Raw genomic sequence first — 19,964 nt, 5'->3', positions numbered from 1 at the left:
TCAAGCTCTTTGTCATCAAATCTAACGTGCATAGATTCTTAACACAGAGTGTTTCTGAATTATACACTCTGTATGCCTTTGACCTTTCAGAGTAACCTAAGAAGATTCCTCTTTGGGCCTTGGCATCAAATTTCTTTAGGTAGATCTTGTTGTTCAGAATGTAACATGTACATCCAAATTGATGAAAGTAAGAGATATTGGGTTTTCTTCCCTTAAAGAGTTCATATGCTGTTTTCTCCAAAATAGGTCTGATATAGATCCTGTTTTGAACATAGCATGCTGTATTTACTGCTTCTGCCCAAAAATGTTTTGGTAAATTGTTTTCATGAATCATGGTTCTGGCCATTTCTTGTAAAGTTCTGTTCTTTCTCTCTACAACCCCATTTTGTTGTGGTGTTCTAGGAGAAGAGAATTCATGGAAAATTCCATGTTTTTCACAAAAAGCTTCAAATGGCTCATTTTCAAATTCTCCACCATGATCACTTCTGACTTTCAAAATTTTTGATTCTTTTTCAGATTGAATTTGAGTGCAGAAGCTACTGAATACATCACACGCAACATCTTTACTCTTTATGAATTTCACCCAAGTCCATCTGCTGTAATCATCAACAATGACTAATCCATATTTACTTCCATATAAGGATGCAGTACTCACTGGTCCAAATAAATCAATAATGAGTAATTCTAAAGGTCTTGAGGTTGAAACGATGTCTTTGGTTTTAAAAGATGATTTCACAATTTTCCCTCTCTGACATGCACCACAGAGTGCATCTGAATGATAGTCAATGTCTGGTAGCCCTTTCACAAGTTGTAACTTACTAAGCTTAGAGATTAACCTCCAGTTAGCATGTCCCAACCTTCTGTGCCACATCCATTTCTTATCATTCACTGATAGTAGGCAAATCACCTTCTGATCAGCCAGTTCAGAAAAATTGATTTTATAGACATTGTCAACTCTCTTTCCCTTGAACACAATGGATTTGTCTTCCTTGTTGATTACTGTACAGTTGGGTTTTTCAAAAAGCACATCATAACCATTATCACAAAATTGACTAATGCTCAAAAGGTTATGTTCAAGACCATCTACCAACCATACATTATTAATTGAGGTAGAAGAATTACCAATAGTTCCTGTACCTATGATCTTGCCTGTCTGGTTTCCTCCAAACTTCACATTTCCTCCCTCTTTCATTGTTAGGCTGAGGAACATGGACTTGTCTCCTGTCATGTGTCTTGAGCAACCGCTTTCTAGGTACCATGATCTTTGCTTTGGCACTGCTCTTAGACATACCTGCATCATTGACATTTTTAGATTTAGGTACCCATTGTCCTATGGGTCCTGGAAGGTTAGTACTTAAGGCTTTACTCTTCACTTCTTGTACCTTGTGCTGTGAGTTGGGTTGCTTCTGATTAACCGTCACCTTAGGTTTTGGTACTTCAGAAGCAGTTACTGTCTTCTTCTGAAATTTAGACTTCAGAACCCCAGATTTTGGTTTCACCAGACTCTGAGGAATAGGTTCTGATCTTTTCAGGATCCTAACCTTTGAAATCTTGGAATCATATTTGATCATAACCTTTGACTTAGAGTTCTTTTGCTTTGAAGTAATCTTAGCCTTAGAACTAGAAGCTTCAGGTTCTGATTGAACAACAGTTTCCAACTCAGCCCCTTCTGGTACAAAGAATGTTTTCAGACCTTCCTTGATGCATTCACAACAAGATTTTAGATTGGTTTTCTCAAGTTTCACTTCTGGAAAACCAATTCCTCTGCCATTGTTCTTGTAAATGCTATAAATCATAGAGGCTACTCTGCTTCTGTCAATGCCAGATATAATAAAATCTTCAAGAGCAATTTCATGGTTACTTAAAGGTTTTTCATTACACTTTTCTTGTAGCTTCTGACATAAGAACCTGAGCTGGTTTTCATATGTTTTACACATGAAGTCGAAGCCCCCTAAGTCCTTGTTCAGAAGCTTTCAGATCCAATAGAGTTGATTTTTGCTGTTGTACCAAATCAGCATATTTTTCTTTTAAATCCTTCAACTCATTGGTTCTTACTTCAAAATGTGTAAGAAGTTCTTTAAGTGACTCAACAAGTTCATCTCTGGGAATTTTGGAATATACCTCATTTTCATCTTCTGAGTCTGAATCTGATCCAGCTTCTGAAGTTGCTGTTGCTACCAACCCAACAGCTACCTTTGCATCTTCATCAGCTTCCTCTTTATCAGATCCAGATTCACTGCCCAAATCATCCCAGGTTGCCATTAAACTCTGCTTAATCTGCTTCTTGAATTTGCTTGGTTTGAATGTTTTGACTTATCCTTTGACTTTTCTCTTTGAAGATCAGGGCATTCAGCAATGAAGTGTCCCGGCTTCTTACAGTTGAAGCATCCCTTCTGATCTTCTTTCCTTGAGCTTCTGGAGTTACCCCTTTTGGCGAGAAACTTTCTGTTCTTCTTGGCCAGATATTGAAGTCTGTTTGAGAGCATGGCCATTTCAGCAGCATCTGGTTCAGAATCCGAACTTGACTGTTCTTCCTCTTCAGATTCAACCACTTTGAGAGCTTTTGATGACTTGCCTTTGGATGGAAGAGATATTGATTTACTCTTCTTAGTAGACTCATGTTCATTAAGACTTAACTCATGAACTTTGAGAGAACTAACAAGATCTTCGACACTTAAAGTGTTTAAATCTTTAGCTTCCTCAATGGCAGTCACTTTTGGTCTCCATCTGGCAGGTAAGCTTCTGAGTATCTTGCTTACATGATCAGAAGCAACAGAGCTCTTCTTTAGAATCTGTAGCCCAGAAACTAAGGTTTGAAACCTTGAGTACATCTCCTCAATAGTTTCATGATCCTTCATCTTGAATAACTCATACTGATGTACAAGCAGGAGAGCCTTTGCTTCTTTGACCTTCTTGCTCCCTTCATAATTTGAACAGAGAGAAGCAAACATAGCTTTAGCAGTGGATTTGTCACTCATCTTCATGTATTCTGCTTTGGGTATGGCAGTGACAAGGGCTCCTCTGATAATATGATGCTTCTTGTAGAGTTTCCTCAGTTCTGGAGTATGTTTCTTTCTATCCACAGCAGCTCCTTCTTCATCAAGGACTAAATCACCAACACCATCTTCCAGAATATCCCATAATTCTTCATCTAGGCTCATGATGTAACTGTAAAAGTTGGTCTTCCACCAAGAGAACTCTTCAGCATCTCCATTGAACTTTGGAATTTTTCCAACACTGGATTTCTTACTATCACTATAATCATGTGAGACATTTTTATAGCTAGTATCACCAGAACCAGTAGGAGGAGGAATAGACTTGTTTTTCTCAGATCTTTGACTGTTGCACGGTTAAGTGTTACACAACAGACCAAGGCTCTAGATACCAATTGAAGGTGAGAAAAACACAAGAAGGGGGTTGAATTGTGTTTTGAAAAATTCTTCGTTTCTCCTAAAAACTGAACACACTAATCAGAAGCTAAGTGAGACAGCTTCTGAAGTGATGATCAGAATCTAAATGCAGCGGAATAAAACAGAGAGAGAGAGAGAGAAGAAGAACGACACAAAGCAATTATACTGGTTCCTTCCACAATCCGGAAGTAGTCCAGTCCCCCTTGCACTTCCAAGGAGATTTCACTAAGAGTAATATCTGATTACAATTGCTCAAGCACACAAGCAAGAGACTTCCTTTGCTCAAGCACACAAGCTAGAGACTTCCTTTGCTCAAGAACACAATCAAGAGACTTCCTGCTCAAGCACTACTGCAAGAGACTTCCTAACTAAACAAAATTACACAGAAAATTTTTTAAGGTTGAACACTTGATTTACAATCAGAGGTGCTCACAATATAAATCAGATACAGACTCAATGGACTTAAGAATTTCTAAGATATGACTTTGAGACACAGAAATTCTAAGTGAATGCAGAACAATTTCAGCAGAGGTTTGGCACTTGTAAAAATGTTGTGAGTCTTTCGTTCAGCGTTCTTGCATTACCAAATCTCTAGGTCTTCACTCCTTTATATAGAGGGCTGAAAGAGACGTTGTGAAATTGCCAGCACACCAAAGAGTCGTTGTTGAAGCTTGATCTTTCACCAATGATCTTTTGCCTGATTTGGTTGTTGTCCTATGAAGAACCAATTTGAAATCCATTCCTTATCCAAAGGAACATATATGCAGGCGAGACCGTATTCTGGAGCTGTTTTCTTGTCTTGTAGCGTGGACGCAAAACAGAGTAGTGGAGAACGTGGTTGTACAATTCGTACAAAGTACAATGTCAACGCTTTCGTCCAAATTGCAAGCACATGCCTTCAAACACCTTTGAAATGACCGTTGCAATGTTCCACTGATTTTCTGCTGTGTTTTCGAAACCAATAGACAGCTTTTGCAATGTAGATTCTTCAATCTTTGAATGTTCTGCAAATCCAGTTGATCTTCAGCTTCTGGTGAAATGACTTCTGATGAGGCAGCTTCTGATGGTGCAGCTTCTGCAGCTTCTGATGGTGCAGCTTCTGCAGCTTCTGATGATGTGGCTTCTGGACCTCTTGTCTTCAGAAGCACTATTCTTCAGGAGCACTACTTCTTCAGGAGCACTATTTCTTCAGGAGCAGCTTCACTTCAGGAGCGTTTTTACTTTCAGGAGCGTATTGCCTTCGGAATCATCTAAGCTTCATTTTCTATTGCTCTTTATTTGCTCATTCAGAACCAATTAATGATGTAACTTTTTTAACTGTGGTCCTGTACACTTGAACAAATATTAGCTAGTCCAATTTACAATTTTTAATACCTTGTTATCATCAAAACTTTTTAAGGTTCATTGTTAAACACATTTTGTTCCAACAGATTTTACCTTGGGGACTGCCGTGAGTCCCCTATATATAGAGTTGAAGGGCTGCAGAGCCGTTGTAATGGCACACCTGGCTCTGGCGGTTACGAAATCGTGGGAAGTGTAACCGCTAGAGAGTTTATTGCGGGAACGTGCAAAGAGACGTTGTGGTTCGTTTGAACCAGTCTCTTTCGTTTCGTGCACCCCCCTTGTGTGGAAGGGGTGTGTCGCAAGTAACTTTGCCAAACGTGGCGTTTGGGCTTTGGATTGTATTGGGCCTAAGTAAATGGGCCAATGATCCTTTTGGCCGGTCCAGAACAGTGTTCAAGGGCGTTACATTATATAATCTGAGGAGAGGCGAAGTCAGAGTCCTTAAGGGTTACATAACAACTCAATTATTTTAGATATCAATAATGTTAGCATAAAAAATCAAAATAGGAGAAGAAAAGAACAAAAAATGGTTTTCACATTCTAATGAAAATTGTATATTTTCTATATTAATTAGTATGCTACTTTTCTGATCGGATTTTGTTGGCAAAAATAATAAAAATAAATGTGTATGTTCCTAAATAAATGTGTATGTGTGAGTAGGATATATATATATATATATATATATATATATATATATATATATATATATATATAGACACACATATGTATACATATGTATATATTTACATATATAGATATATATATATGTATATATTTACATATATATATATATATATATATATATATATATATATATATATATATATATAGACACACACACACACACACACATATACATATATATAGGGAAAAATGGTTCACTATTTGAACTATATAATCCGGTAACCGGTCAACTAAATTATTACAACAAGACAAAATCACTGTTTAAGCCGGGTACGCTGTGGGCCCCATCGACACTTTCACAATGATCACAACAAAACAAAAAACTTTTACAAAATTTCAAAAAGAAAAGTAAAGAAAAGATACTACGGTGACTTATTGTCTACATTATTTGGTGACACCATAAAGTTATGTCTTCACCATTATTGGTGAAATAGTTATACACCATAATAATTGTCTTGGTGACTCATACCACTTCCATGTCTTTACCATAATTATTTTTTGACTAAAGAAAGATTCCCTTTTGAAAATTGGTGGTGGTGCAGAGATTGTCTCTTGGTGACATAATACATCCCATAGAATTCTTATTATTGTTGGACTTATTTTGCTACATGAGCTTTTAATGAATCCCAAAATTCTTATGTAATTGGTTCTTCTTCAGGTTGAGATTCTCATGCTAAATCATCTTCAAAATAATCTTTTGATCCTAATGAGGAAGTAGACATTTCATCTTCATTGGATGAAGCCTTTGTTGGGAAAGAATTAAAAAATTGTTTTTTCATGTAATCCAAAACTCGGATTCTAATTTGATCTTCATTTTCCTGAGGATATTTCCGCTGAAAATATTTTTTCATTTCATCTAGAGAAAAGCTCTGAGAGCTTTGTTCTTTAGTAGAACTTTTCTCATCAATTTTGATGGTGGTTGAAACATTTGAAGCTATTGCTTTAATGTCTTCAAGACTCATATTTGTCCACCATTTAAAGAAAAAGTTTCTTTGGAAAATAGGAATATTATACTTATTCTTTGAGATGATGATAGACCATCTCCAAATCCAAGGTATTTGGAATTTACTAAAATAAAGACATGGACATTGTCCAAGAATCATTTTAATGGATGCCACTTTAGTAATTAAGGGGCTTTTATCACACCAGGAAGTGTACAAATATTGCAATTCTTCTGGTAAAATTTCTAAAGATGGTCCAAATTTTAACCACCAATCAAAGAACCAATTTGGTGTTGGTTTTTCCACAATTTCAGGACTAATAGAAACAGTGGCGGAGCCAGCCATAAAATTTTGGGGTGGCCGCAGCCCGCCATCAGAGCCAGCCAATCTCTACCCTCTCTCTTCAGCCTATATCCGCCGTGCGCCGCCGTCATCCAACCATAACCTTTTTTTATCGCCGCCGACCCTTCTCAGTGAATCTCAGACCCATTTCATCATTCCATATCGGAACCCATCTCCCATCCACACCCCTTTGCCGTTGCCGTTGTCCTACAACCACCACCATCCTTCAGCACCGCCGTTGGATTTTTCTGTAAATTTATTCAGAGAAGAAAGCATGAAAGAATAAAATTGGATTTTCAGATTTTGATTTCTCTGTTGGTTTTGGTTGCTATTGTATTGAATATTTGTAGAAAGGAATATTTGGCGTACACAAACAGGAAGGCAGCGCGCGGCGGTCTGAAGGTGGAAGTGGTGAGATGGGTTACTGATTTTGTGATGGATCTTTGCTATTGTAAGTGAGGAGATGTCGGCCATGGCATGATAATAATATTAAGATTACCTTAGGGGTATTATAGTCTTTTCACAAAATAAATGGGTAGGCCATGGCCTACCCCAGTCCTCGTGTAGCTCCGCCTCTGAATAGAAAAGAACCATGAATGGTTATTTTTTGGGTTTTGATATTAAAAAGCCTGGGTAAAGGCATGAATATAATCTCAGTAATTGAAATAAATATTTTTACCTTTTTCAATTTTTATGGCCTTTTCATTATTTGGATCAAGACCCCAATCTTTTGGTGATAATATTTTATTAATATGACATTTTGAGAAGCTTATAAAGCTTCCTGGATCTTTGTTATGGTAATTGTGAGTAATTGTCACTGATCCAGTGACTATCAGCAAAATCTCTAGATTTGGTCAGGATTTACCAAAGAGGGATTCAAGATATCTTTCTTTGATTGACCAGCTATCATTATAGGTCAAATCTAAATCTTCGTCATTAATATACATGACATCTTCTGTAACAGGATTTTCAAAAAATTCAGAAATCTTTTCTTGAGGAGATTCCTCCACTGCAATTTTTTTGTAAGATATTATCTTACTTGTGGAAGAAGAAGAAGATGCTTCTTCTTTCTTAAAAGGTAACGGCATTTGTTGGAACAAAATGTGTTTAACAATGAACCTTAAAGTGTTTTGATGATAACAAGGTATTAAAAATTGTAAATTGGACTAGCTAATATTTGTTCAAGTGTACAGGACCATAATTATAAAGTTACATCATCATTGGTTCTGAATGAGCAAATAAAGAGCAAAGGAAACAACAAAAATTTGAAGCTTGGACGCTCCTGAAGGCAACTTGTTACTGAAGAGAAAAAGCGCTCCTGAAGTTAAGTCGCTTCTGAAGTAAGGATAGTGCTCCTGAAGTTAAGACGCTTCTGAAGTAAGAATAGTGCTCCTGAAGTTAAGACGCTTCTGAAGTAAGAATAGTGCTCCTGAAGACAAGAAGTCCAGAAGTCATATCATCAGAAGCTGCATCATCAGAAGCTGCAGAAGTCATATCATCAGAAGCTGCATCATCAGAAGCTGCCTCATCAGAAGCTATTTCACCAGAAGCTGAATCTCAACTGGATTTGCAAAAGATTCAAGAATTGAAGAATTATCAATGCAAAAGCTGTCTATTGGATTCGAAAACACAAACAAAGGATTAGTGGAATTTTGCAACGGTCATTTCAAAGGTGTTTGAAGGCTTGTGCTTGCAATTTGGACGAAAGCGTTGACATTGTACTTTGTACGAATTGTACAACCACGTTCTCCACTACTCTGTTTTGTGTCCACGCTACAAGACAAGAAAACAGCTCCAGAATACGGTTTCGCCTGCATATATGTTCCTTTGGATAAGGAATGGATTTCAAATTTGTTCTTCATAGGACAACAACCAAATCAGGCAATATATCATTGGTGAAAGATCAAGCTTCAACAACGACTCTTTGGTGTGCTGGCAATTTCACAACGTCTCTTTCACACCTCTATATAAAGGAGTGAAGACTTAGAGTTTTGGTAATGCAAGAACGCTGAACGAAAGACTCACAAGATTCTCACAAGTACCAAACCTCTGCTGAAATTGTTCTGCATTCACTTAGAATTTCTGTGTCTCAAAGTCATATCTTAGAAATTCTTAAGTCCATTGAGTCTGTATCTGATTTGTATTGTGAGCACCTCTGATTGTATATCAAGTGTTCAAACTTAAACAATTTTCTGTGTAATTTTGTTTAGTTAAGAAGTCTCTTGCAGTTGTGCTTGAGCAGGAAGTCTCTTGATTGTGTTCTTGAGCAAAGGAAGTCTCTTGCTTGTGTGCTTGAGCATTGGAAGTCTCTTGCTTGTGTGCTTGAGCATTTGTAATCAGATATTACTCATAGTGAAATCTCCTTGGAAGTGCAAGGGGGACTGGACTACTTCCGGTTTGTGGAAGGAACCAGTATAATTGCTTTGTGTCGTTTTTCTTCTCTCTCTGTTTTATTCCGCTGCATTTAGATTCTGATCATCACTTCAGAAGCTGTCTCACTTAGCTTCTGATCAGTGTATTCAGTTGTTTAGGAGAAACGAAGAATTTTTAAAAACACAATTCAACCCCCCTTCTTGTGTTTTTCTCACCTTCAATTGGTATCTAGAGCCTTGGTCTGTTGTGTAACACTTAACCGTGCAACAGTCAAAGATCTGAGAAAAACATGACTACTCCTCCTCCTAATGGTTCTGGTGATACTAGCTATAAAAATGTCTCACATGATTATAGTGATAGTAAGAAAACCAGTGTTGGAAAAGTTCCAAAGTTCAATGGAGATGCTGAAGAGTTCTCTTGGTGGAAGACCAATTTTTACAGTTACATCATGAGCCTAGATGAAGAATTATGGGATATTCTGGAAGATGGTGTTGGTGATTTAGTCCTTGATGAAGAAGGAGCTGCTGTGGATAGAAAGAAACATACTCCAGAACTGAGGAAACTTTACAAGAAGCATCATATTATCAGAGGAGCTCTTGTCACTGCCATACCCAAAGCAGAGTACATGAAAATGAGTGACAAATCCACTGCTAAAGCTATGTTTGCTTCTCTCTGTTCAAATTATGAAGGGAGCAAGAAGGTCAAAGAAGTAAAGGCTCTTCTGCTTGTACATCAGTATGAGTTATTCAAGATGAAGGATGATGAAACTATTGAGGAGATGTACTCAAGGTTTCAAACCTTAAATTCTGGGCTACAGATTCTAAAGAAGAGCTATGTTGCTTCTGATCATGTAAGCAAGATTCTCAGAAGCTTACCTGCCAGATGGAGACCGAAGGTGACTGCCATTGAGGAAGCTAAAGATTTAAACACTTTAAGTGTCGAAGATCTTGTTAGTTCTCTCAAAGTTCATGAGTTAAGTCTTAATGAACATGAGTCTACTAAGAAGAGTAAATCAATAGCTCTTCCATCCAAAGGCAAGTCATCAAAAGCTCTCAGAGTGGTTGAATCTGAAGAGGAAGAACAGTCAAGTTCAGATTCTGAACCAGATGCTGCTGAAATGGCCATGCTCTCAAACAGACTTCAATATCTGGCCAAGAAGAACAGAAAGTTTCTCGCCAAAAGGGGTAACTCCAGGAGCTCAAGGAAAGAAGATCAGAAGGGATGCTTCAACTGTAAGAAGTCGGGACACTTCATTGCTGAATGCCCTGATCTTCAAAGAGAAAGGTCAAAGGACAAGTCAAAGAGGTCTACATTCAAACCAAGCAAATTTAAGAAGCAGATTAAGCAGAGTTTAATGGCAACCTGGGATGATTTGGGTAGTGAATCTGGATCTGATAAAGAGGAAGCTGATGAAGATGCAAAGGTAGCTGTTGGGTTGGTAGCAACAGCAACTTCGGAAGCTGGATCAGATTCAGACTCAGAAGATGAAAACGAGGTATATTCCAAAATTCCCAGAGATGAACTTGTTGAGTCACTTAAAGAACTTCTTACACATTTTGAAGTAAGAACCAATGAGTTGAAGGATGTAAAAGAAAAATATGCTGATTTGGTACAACAGCAAAAATCAACTCTATTGGATCTGAAAGCTTCTGAACAAGGACTTAGGGGCTTTGACTTCATGTGTAAAACATATGAAGATCAGCTCAGGTTCTTATGTCAGAAGCTACAAGAAAAGTGTAATGAAAAACCTTTAAGTAATCATGAAATTGCTCTTGAAGATTTCATTATATCTGGCATTGACAGAAGCAGAGTAGCTTCTATGATTTATAGCATTTACAAGAACAATGGCAGAGGAATTGGTTTTCCAGAGGTGAAACTTGAGAAAACCAATCTAAAGTCTTGTTGTGAATGCATCAAGGAAGGTCTGAAAACATTCTTTGTACCAGAAGGGGCTGAGTTGGAAACTGTTGTTCAATCAGAACCTGAAGCTTCTAGTTCTAAGGCTAAGATTACTTCAAAGCCAAAGAACTCTAAGTCAAAGGCTATGATCAAATCTGATTCCAAGACTTCAAAGGTTAGGATCCTGAAAAGATCAGAACCTATTCCTCAGAGTCTGGTGAAACCAAAATCTGGGGTTCTGAAGTCTAAGTTTCAGAAGAAGACAGTTACTGCTTCTGAAGTACCAAAACCTAAGGTGATGGTTAATCAGAAGCAACCCAACTCATAGCACAAGGTACAAGAAGTGAAGAGTAAAGCCTTAAGTACTAACCTTCCAGGACCCATAGAACAATGGGTACCTAAAACTAAAAATGTCAATGATGCAGGTATGTCTAAGAGCAGTGCCAAAGCAAAGATCATGGTACCTAGACAGCGGTTGCTCAAGACACATGACAGGAGACAAGTCCATGTTCCTCAGCCTAACAATGAAAGAGGGAGGAAATGTGAAATTTGGAGGCAACCAGTCAGGCAAGATCATAGGTACAGGAACTATTGGTAATTCCTCTACCTAAATTAATAATGTATGGTTGGTAGATGGTCTTGAACATAACCTTTTGAGCATTAGTCAATTTTGCGATAATGGTTATGATGTGCTTTTTTGAAAAACCCAACTGTACAGTAATCAACAAGGAAGATAAATCCATTGTGTTCAAGGGAAAGAGAGTTGACAATGTCTATAAAATCAATTTTTCTGAACTGGCTGATCAGAAGGTGATTTGCCTACTATCAGTGAATGATAAGAAATGGATGTGGCACAGAAGGTTGGGACATGCTAACTGGAGGTTAATCTCTAAGCTTAGTAAGTTACAACTTGTGAAAGGGCTACCAGACATTGACTATCATTCAGATGCACTCTGTGGTGCATGTCAGAGAGGGAAAATTGTGAAATCATCTTTTAAAACCAAAGACATTGTTTCAACCTCAAGACCTTTAGAATTACTCCATATTGATTTATTTGGACCAGTGAGTACTGCATCCTTATATGGAAGTAGATATGGATTAGTCATTGTTGATGATTACAGCAGATGGACTTGGGTGAAATTCATAAAGAGTAAAGATGTTGCGTGTGATGTATTCAGTAGCTTCTGCACTCAAATTCAATCTGAAAAAGAATCAAAAATTTTGAAAATCAGAAGTGATCATGGTGGAGAATTTGAAAATGAGCCATTTGAAGCTTTTTGTGAAAAACATGGAATTTTCCATGAATTCTCTTCTCCTAGAACACCACAACAAAATGGGGTTGTAGAGAGAAAGAATAGAACTTTACAAGAAATGGCCAGAACCATGATTCATGAAAACAATTTACCAAAACATTTTTGGGCAGAAGCAGTGAATACAGCATGCTATGTTCAAAACAGGATCTATATTAGACCTATTTTGGAGAAAACAGCATATGAACTCTTTAAAGGAAGAAAACCCAATATCTCTTACTTTCATCAATTTGGATGTACATGTTACATTCTGAACAACAAGCTCTACCTAAAGAAATTTGATGCCAAGGCCCAAAGAGGAATCTTTTTAGGTTACTCTGAAAGGTCAAAGGCATACAGAGTGTATAATTCAGAAACACTCTGTGTTGAAGAATCTATGCACGTTAAATTTGATGACAAGGAGCTTGAAGATAAAACTTCAAAGCAAGATGAAAGTTTTGCAGAGATACAGGTTCCTGAAGCTACTCCAGAACTTGATCAGATAGCTGAGTCTGAAGAGAGTCCAGAAGCTGAACTCACATCAGAAGCGCAAGATGAAGCTGCTTCTGATGAAGCACAAGATGGCTCACATCAAGAAGATCCTCCCAGAAACACATTCAAACACAAGTCTTCACATCCTGAGGAGCTAATCATTGGAAACAAAGATAGTCCAAGAAGAACAAGATCACATTTCAGACAAGAAGAGTCAATGATTGGACTAATCTCAATGATGGAACCTACAACAGTTGATGAAGCACTTTCAGATGATGGATGGATCCTAGCTATGCAAGAAGAGTTGAATCAATTTCAAAGAAATGATGTGTGGGATCTGGTACCCAAACCTTAGCACAAGAACATTATTGGAACAAAATGGGTATTCAGAAACAAGCTGAATGAGCAAGGTGAAGTAACAAGAAACAAAGCCAGGCTTGTTGCACAAGGGTATAGTCAACAAGAAGGCATTGATTACACTGAAACGTTTGCTCCAGTTGCAAGATTGGAAGCAATCAGGTTACTTCTTTCCTATGCAGTTAATCATGGCATAATATTATATCAAATGGATGTCAAGAGTGCATTTCTAAATGGTGTCATAAAAGAAGAAGTGTATGTCAAGCAACCTCCTGGATTTGAGGATATTAAATATCCTGACCATGTTTTTAAACTGAAGAAATCACTATATGGCTTGAAACAAGCTCCCAGAGCTTGGTATGATAGACTAAGTAATTTCTTAATCAAAAATGATTTTAAAAGAGGACATGTTGATACTACACTCTTCAGAAGGACCCTTGGGAAAGATATTCTTGTTGTGCAAATATATGTTGATGATATAATATTTGGTTCTACTAATGCATCTCTTTGCAAGGAATTTTCTGAGTTAATGCAGGATGAATTTGAAATGAGCATGATGGGAGAGCTGAAGTTCTTCCTTGGCATTCAAATAAATCAATGCAAAGATGGAGTCTATGTTCATCAATCAAAGTACACAAAGGAGCTTCTGAAGAAGTTCAAACTTGAAGATTGTAAAGTGATGAACACTCCAATGCACCCTACGTGCAACTTAAGCAAAGAAGATGAAGAAGCTAAAGTAGATCAGAAGCTGTATAGAGGTATGATTGGTTCTTTGTTATACCTCACTGCATCTAGGCCAGATATTTTATTCAGTGTATGCTTGTGTGCAAGATTCCAATCAGATCCTAGAGAATCTCATATGACTGCTGTCAAGAGAATCTTCAGGTATTTGAAAGGAACAACTAATCTTGGACTCCTTTATAGGAAATCCTTAGATTATAAGCTAATTGGATTCTGTGACGCTGATTATGCTGGTGATAGGATTGAAAGAAAGTCAACCAGTGGCAATTGTCAATTTCTGGGTGATAATCTTATATCCTGGGCTAGCAAAAGACAAACAACTATTGCTATGTCTACAGCAGAAGCAGAATACATTTCAGCTGCAAGTTGTTGTACACAACTACTTTGGATGAAACATCAGTTGGAAGATTATCAGATAACTGCTAACAGTATTCCCATTTATTGTGATAATACTGCTGCTATTTGTTTGTCTAAAAATCCAATTTTGCATTCAAGAGCTAAGCACATTGAAATCAAACACCATTTTATCAGAGATTATGTTCAAAAAGGAATATTAGATATACAATTCATTGATACTGAAAATCAATGGGCTGATATATTTACTAAGCCTTTAACTGTTGAAAGATTTGATTTTATAAAGAAAAATTTGAACATGCACTTTGTATCTGATTAAATGCTTGCTTGCTCCTGAATAGGGTTTTAGGTTCTGAAGTTAGTTCAGAAGCGGTAGTCCATCAGAAGCTCTTTATTGAGGTTCTGAGGAAAACTCGCTTCTGATGATGACATCAGCATCTGAAGTCCAGAAGCTGGATTTGTTGCTTCTGAATAGTTGAATTAGTGGAAACGTTGGAAGTTACCTTTTAAAAAGTAACTTCTGGCCCACTAACTTGGTAGTTACTCTGTGAACTTCTTACGTGGCCTGTATGTGTTGGTGTATAACTAAAAGGGCAATGATGATTTAATAGCTTTGAAAGTACTTTTCACGCGCCCCTAATTTTGTCATTAATGTTATGTTTGTTTGTCTCTTTTGAATTGCAATCGTTTTACTTTTAACACTTTGACAATTCACACACTACTCACTCACAACAAACACATTTGCTCTCAAACCTCTTGCGAAGTAAGCACATTCTCTCAACCTTAGAACCCTAAAATCTTCATCTTCTTCAAATCTTCGTCAATCATAAAATGGCATCATCAAGCTCAAAAGTTTCAGAATCTACATCAAACATGCAAAGCGTACCAGAATCTGGGTCCGTCTACAGAGAAAAGACTATGGATATTCCATGGAAATCCTTAATCGTCCAAGTAGAATCGCCAGTGGACTTCACTTCACTCAAGAAGTACGAAGTGGACATGGAAGGCTATGTAGAAACTCAGAAACTGTCCGGATACTTCAAGATGCTAAATGGGCCAACATATGTGAACTTGGTCAAAGATTTCTGGTTAAGGGCTGAAATCGTCAATGGAAAGCCTGTGAAGGAAGCAGGTAAACAAGCTGGGTCGAAGAAAGGAAAGAAGGAGATTGAGTTGAATCTCACTTCCTTCAGTAGCCTTGAGATAAGGTCTGAAGTGATGGGTATTCCCGTAATCATCACAGAGGAGATAATTGCTAAAGCTTGTAGAATGAATGCAGAAGGAAGGTTTCAAGAAATAGTTAAGAAGGATGATGTCCTGCTGCAAAACTACTACAACACTCTTCTGGGTGGTAACAAAGATGCTAAGCCTTCTGAAATGGAGATTCACAACAGAATGTTGGTGAAATTCAGTAACGATTGCTTCTTTCAAAGAGCAGGTGGGTCTGATCAACCCAACAACCAACAGAAGCTAGAAATTTATTTCATGACCAATCTGGAAAAGATAAACTTCCCAAGATATGTATTGGATCATCTTTGCTGGGCTATTAATGAAGGCACAGTCAAAGGAAGGAAACAAGTGCCCTATGGAAGATTGCTCTCTGAGATCTTTTATCAAGGGAGAGTGCTGGATTTATTGAAAAGGACAAGGGATGCTTCTGATAAATGCTTCGATGTTTCTACTGCAGAGAAGACTATCAGTAGCAAGACATTGCATTCTATGCACATATTCAAGACAGCCCCTAAAGATGAGAAGTGGTTGGAGATGACCACAGAAGAATCTGAGATTATCAGGGACTTTCCTTCCATTGTTAAGGAAAGTAATCCTGAACACTTAGCTAAATTAGTAGCTGAGTACGTCTTGGAGGAAGATGCGAGCTCTCAGGAGGAAGCGACTCTTGCTAAAGGGAAAGGCAAGAAGGCCAAGGCAGTTGCTGTGTCAGAAGCTGCTGTTTCTGATGCACCTAGAGGGAAGAGAGCCAGAACTAGTTCAGAATCTGATGCTGCTCCTACTAAAGGAAAGAGGGCCAGAACTAGTACTGAGTCAGAAGCTGCTGTTGCTAAAACTGAAAAGCAAAAAGTTGCTAAATCTGAAGCTATACCTGTTTCTGTCAAGGATAAAGGAAAGATGCAGAAGGTTGGTGCTGCTTCTATTCCTCAGAAAAGAAGAAAAGGTAAGGCAGATTTGGTAATCACCAAAGAGCAGCTGGAGGAAGCTCTTGAAGAAATAGAGAAAGAAGAGGCTGAGCCCAAGCTGAAGAAGAAGAAGGCTCCCCTTCAACTTGTGAGTCCTATGGTTGAGATGACTCCAAGAATGAAAAGGATGGCAGATGAACATGCTTCTGATTTTATATCAGACAAAAAGGAACTAAAAGCACAATACATTCATCAAAGAGATGAAAAGCTCAAGGCTTTGGGTATGGAAGACTGTGATAGGTTCTTTAAAGAGAAATTGGCCGAAGTAAAAGCCATTGCTGGTAAGACTACTGAAGACAACGAGGAAGAAGAAATGATGATTATTATGGAGGATGCTCCAGAAGATGGAACTTCAGAAGTAGTTCCTCAAGCTGCTGGTCCACAGAAGATCACTTCTGAAGCTGGTCCTGCAGTTCAGGTAATCCAGATTCCAGTCACCTCTATCCCCATTTCACCCTCTTCATCATCAGTACCTGAACCAATAGAAGACACTTCTGTCTTAGACAATCTTATTCTACACTATTCAGGTGACTTACCCAAAGACAAGTTTACCTCAGAAAAGGCCTCTGAAACAACTCCAGAAGCAGCTGCTTCTGAAAATGTTGTTTCAGAAAACCCCCATCAACACACACCTGAACCACACAAACCCACAACACCCCCACAATCACCAATAGCTACCATTAACCCCCAACTCAACACTCAAACATCAACTTCACCACAACAACCACCAACTGAAATTGAACACTCCCCAGAACCAACTCCCATGGATGTTGACAACTCTCAAGTCAATGTTCAAGCCTCAACCTCCACCACACACATTGCTTATGACCAGCCTTCATCTTCAAACACACAAACACACTTTACCATTCCAGTTCCTAACCCTGTTCAAGACCTGGAAATAAGTGATTCTGATCTTGAAACTCTTGAACAACCACCCACAAACATCTTGGAATCTGGATATATTAATGCTGAGCTTCTCACAATCCTTAGTCAAATGCATAATCTGGTGGATCAAAGAAGGTCAATTGATCTCACCAACGCATATGAAGACTCCTGGGCATCTCTTCAGAACCGGGCAGCTGAGCTTATTGAAAATGTAAAGGCTAAGTGCATCAGAAGCAAGGAAGCTTCTGTCAGGAAATTAATGGAGCATCTGAAGCAGAATCTCAGAGTAAGAAGTTCTACACTGCTCCTGGCAAACCAGCCTTTCTTCTCAGAAAAGGACTACTTGACCAGAGAAGCAAGGTTGTGTAAGCTTCTGAAGAAACAGATGGCACAGCAGCAGCAAGAGGCTAAGGAAAGGGAACAGGCTCTTCTCCAGAGGCAACAATACCTTGAAGAACTGTTGAAGACAAAAACTGAAGAAATGGAGAAGATGAAGAAACAACAACAAACCAACCATTAGTTGCACACCTTAGTGTTATCTTTTGTTTGTTGTGTGTTTTAAATTTTTAGTCCTTGCTTCTGAAACCATCTTGTTTAATTTTTCTATGCTTCTGAATGTTTAGCTGCTTCTGATAATTGGATATTCATGTTCATATACTTTGGTCTGATTTATTTAGTTAATTTCTTAGTATACTCTCTCTTGTTTGAGTTTTTCTCAAATCTTTTTGTCTTTTATGCTTATTTTTATCTCATTTTTTTTTTGATAATGACAAAAGGGGGAGTATATGTGACAAGTATTTAAAGGCTCTGAGCCCCATTAACATTAATGGCATTTGAAATTTTTGAAAAACTTCTATCATTTTTTTTACCTTATTGGTATAAGCTATGAACGAACGAAGGAGTATCAAAATTCAAGTAAAATTAATTGAACCATTCTTCTTATCTAAGTTAATTCTTTCAATGATTCAATTTTTTTTAAAGCTCTGATAATTTTATTGTGCGAAAAATGAATTTAATTAACCTGGATAGAACTTAGGGGGAGCTTACAAACCTCACCTTAAAGACTATCAGACTCAGGGGAAGTTTGAGCTTACAAACCTCAGACTCTGAGCTTACAAACCTCAGAACCCCAAAGTCAACTTGTTAATTAGATTAACAACAATTGATCAATTTTAAATACTTTTGTTTGTCATCATCAAAAAGGGGGAGATTGTTGGAACAAAATGTGTTTAACAATGAACCTTAAAGTGTTTTGATGATAACAAGGTATTAAAAATTGTAAATTGGACTAGCTAATATTTGTTCAAGTGTACAGGACCATAATTATAAAGTTACATCATCATTGGTTCTGAATGAGCAAATAAAGAGCAAAGGAAACAACAAAAATTTGAAGCTTGGACGCTCCTGAAGGCAACTTGTTACTGAAGAGAAAAAGCGCTCCTGAAGTTAAGTCGCTTCTGAAGTAAGGATAGTGCTCCTGAAGTTAAGACGCTTCTGAAGTAAGAATAGTGCTCCTGAAGTTAAGACGCTTCTGAAGTAAGAATAGTGCTCCTGAAGACAAGAAGTCCAGAAGTCATATCATCAGAAGCTGCATCATCAGAAGCTGCAGAAGTCATATCATCAGAAGCTGCATCATCAGAAGCTGCCTCATCAGAAGCTATTTCACCAGAAGCTGAATCTCAACTGGATTTGCAAAAGATTCAAGAATTGAAGAATTATCAATGCAAAAGCTGTCTATTGGATTCGAAAACACAAACAAAGGATTAGTGGAATTTTGCAACGGTTATTTCAAAGGTGTTTGAAGGCTTGTGCTTGCAATTTGGACGAAAGCGTTGACATTGTACTTTGTACGAATTGTACAACCACGTTCTCCACTACTCTGTTTTGTGTCCACGCTACAAGACAAGAAAACAGCTCCAGAATACGGTTTCGCCTGCATATATGTTCCTTTGGATAAGGAATGGATTTCAAATTTGTTCTTCATAGGACAACAACCAAATCAGGCAATATATCATTGGTGAAAGATCAAGCTTCAACAACGACTCTTTGGTGTGCTGGCAATTTCACAACGTCTCTTTCACACCTCTATATAAAGGAGTGAAGACTTAGAGTTTTGGTAATGCAAGAACGCTGAACGAAAGACTCACAAGATTCTCACAAGTACCAAACCTCTGCTGAAATTGTTCTGCATTCACTTAGAATTTCTGTGTCTCAAAGTCATATCTTAGAAATTCTTAAGTCCATTGAGTCTGTATCTGATTTGTATTGTGAGCACCTCTGATTGTATATCAAGTGTTCAAACTTAAACAATTTTCTGTGTAATTTTGTTTAGTTAGGAAGTCTCTTGCAGTTGTGCTTGAGCAGGAAGTCTCTTGATTGTGTTCTTGAGCAAAGGAAGTCTCTTGCTTGTGTGCTTGAGCATTGGAAGTCTCTTGCTTGTGTGCTTGAGCATTTGTAATCAGATATTACTCATAGTGAAATCTCCTTGGAAGTGCAAGGGGGACTGGACTACTTCCAGTTTGTGGAAGGAACCAGTATAATTGCTTTGTGTCGTTTTTCTTCTTTCTCTCTGTTTTATTCCGCTGCATTTAGATTCTGATCATCACTTCAGAAGCTGTCTCACTTAGCTTCTGATCAGTGTATTCAGTTGTTTAGGAG

Source organism: Medicago sativa, chromosome 6 (genome assembly GCF_051527215.1).
Source record: "Medicago sativa cultivar Bolivia chromosome 6, Bolivia_mono, whole genome shotgun sequence".
In the NCBI taxonomy this organism is placed as follows: Eukaryota; Viridiplantae; Streptophyta; class Magnoliopsida; order Fabales; family Fabaceae; genus Medicago; species Medicago sativa.
The sequence above is the reverse complement of the archived record's forward strand: the minus strand, read 5'-3'. Positions refer to the sequence as shown.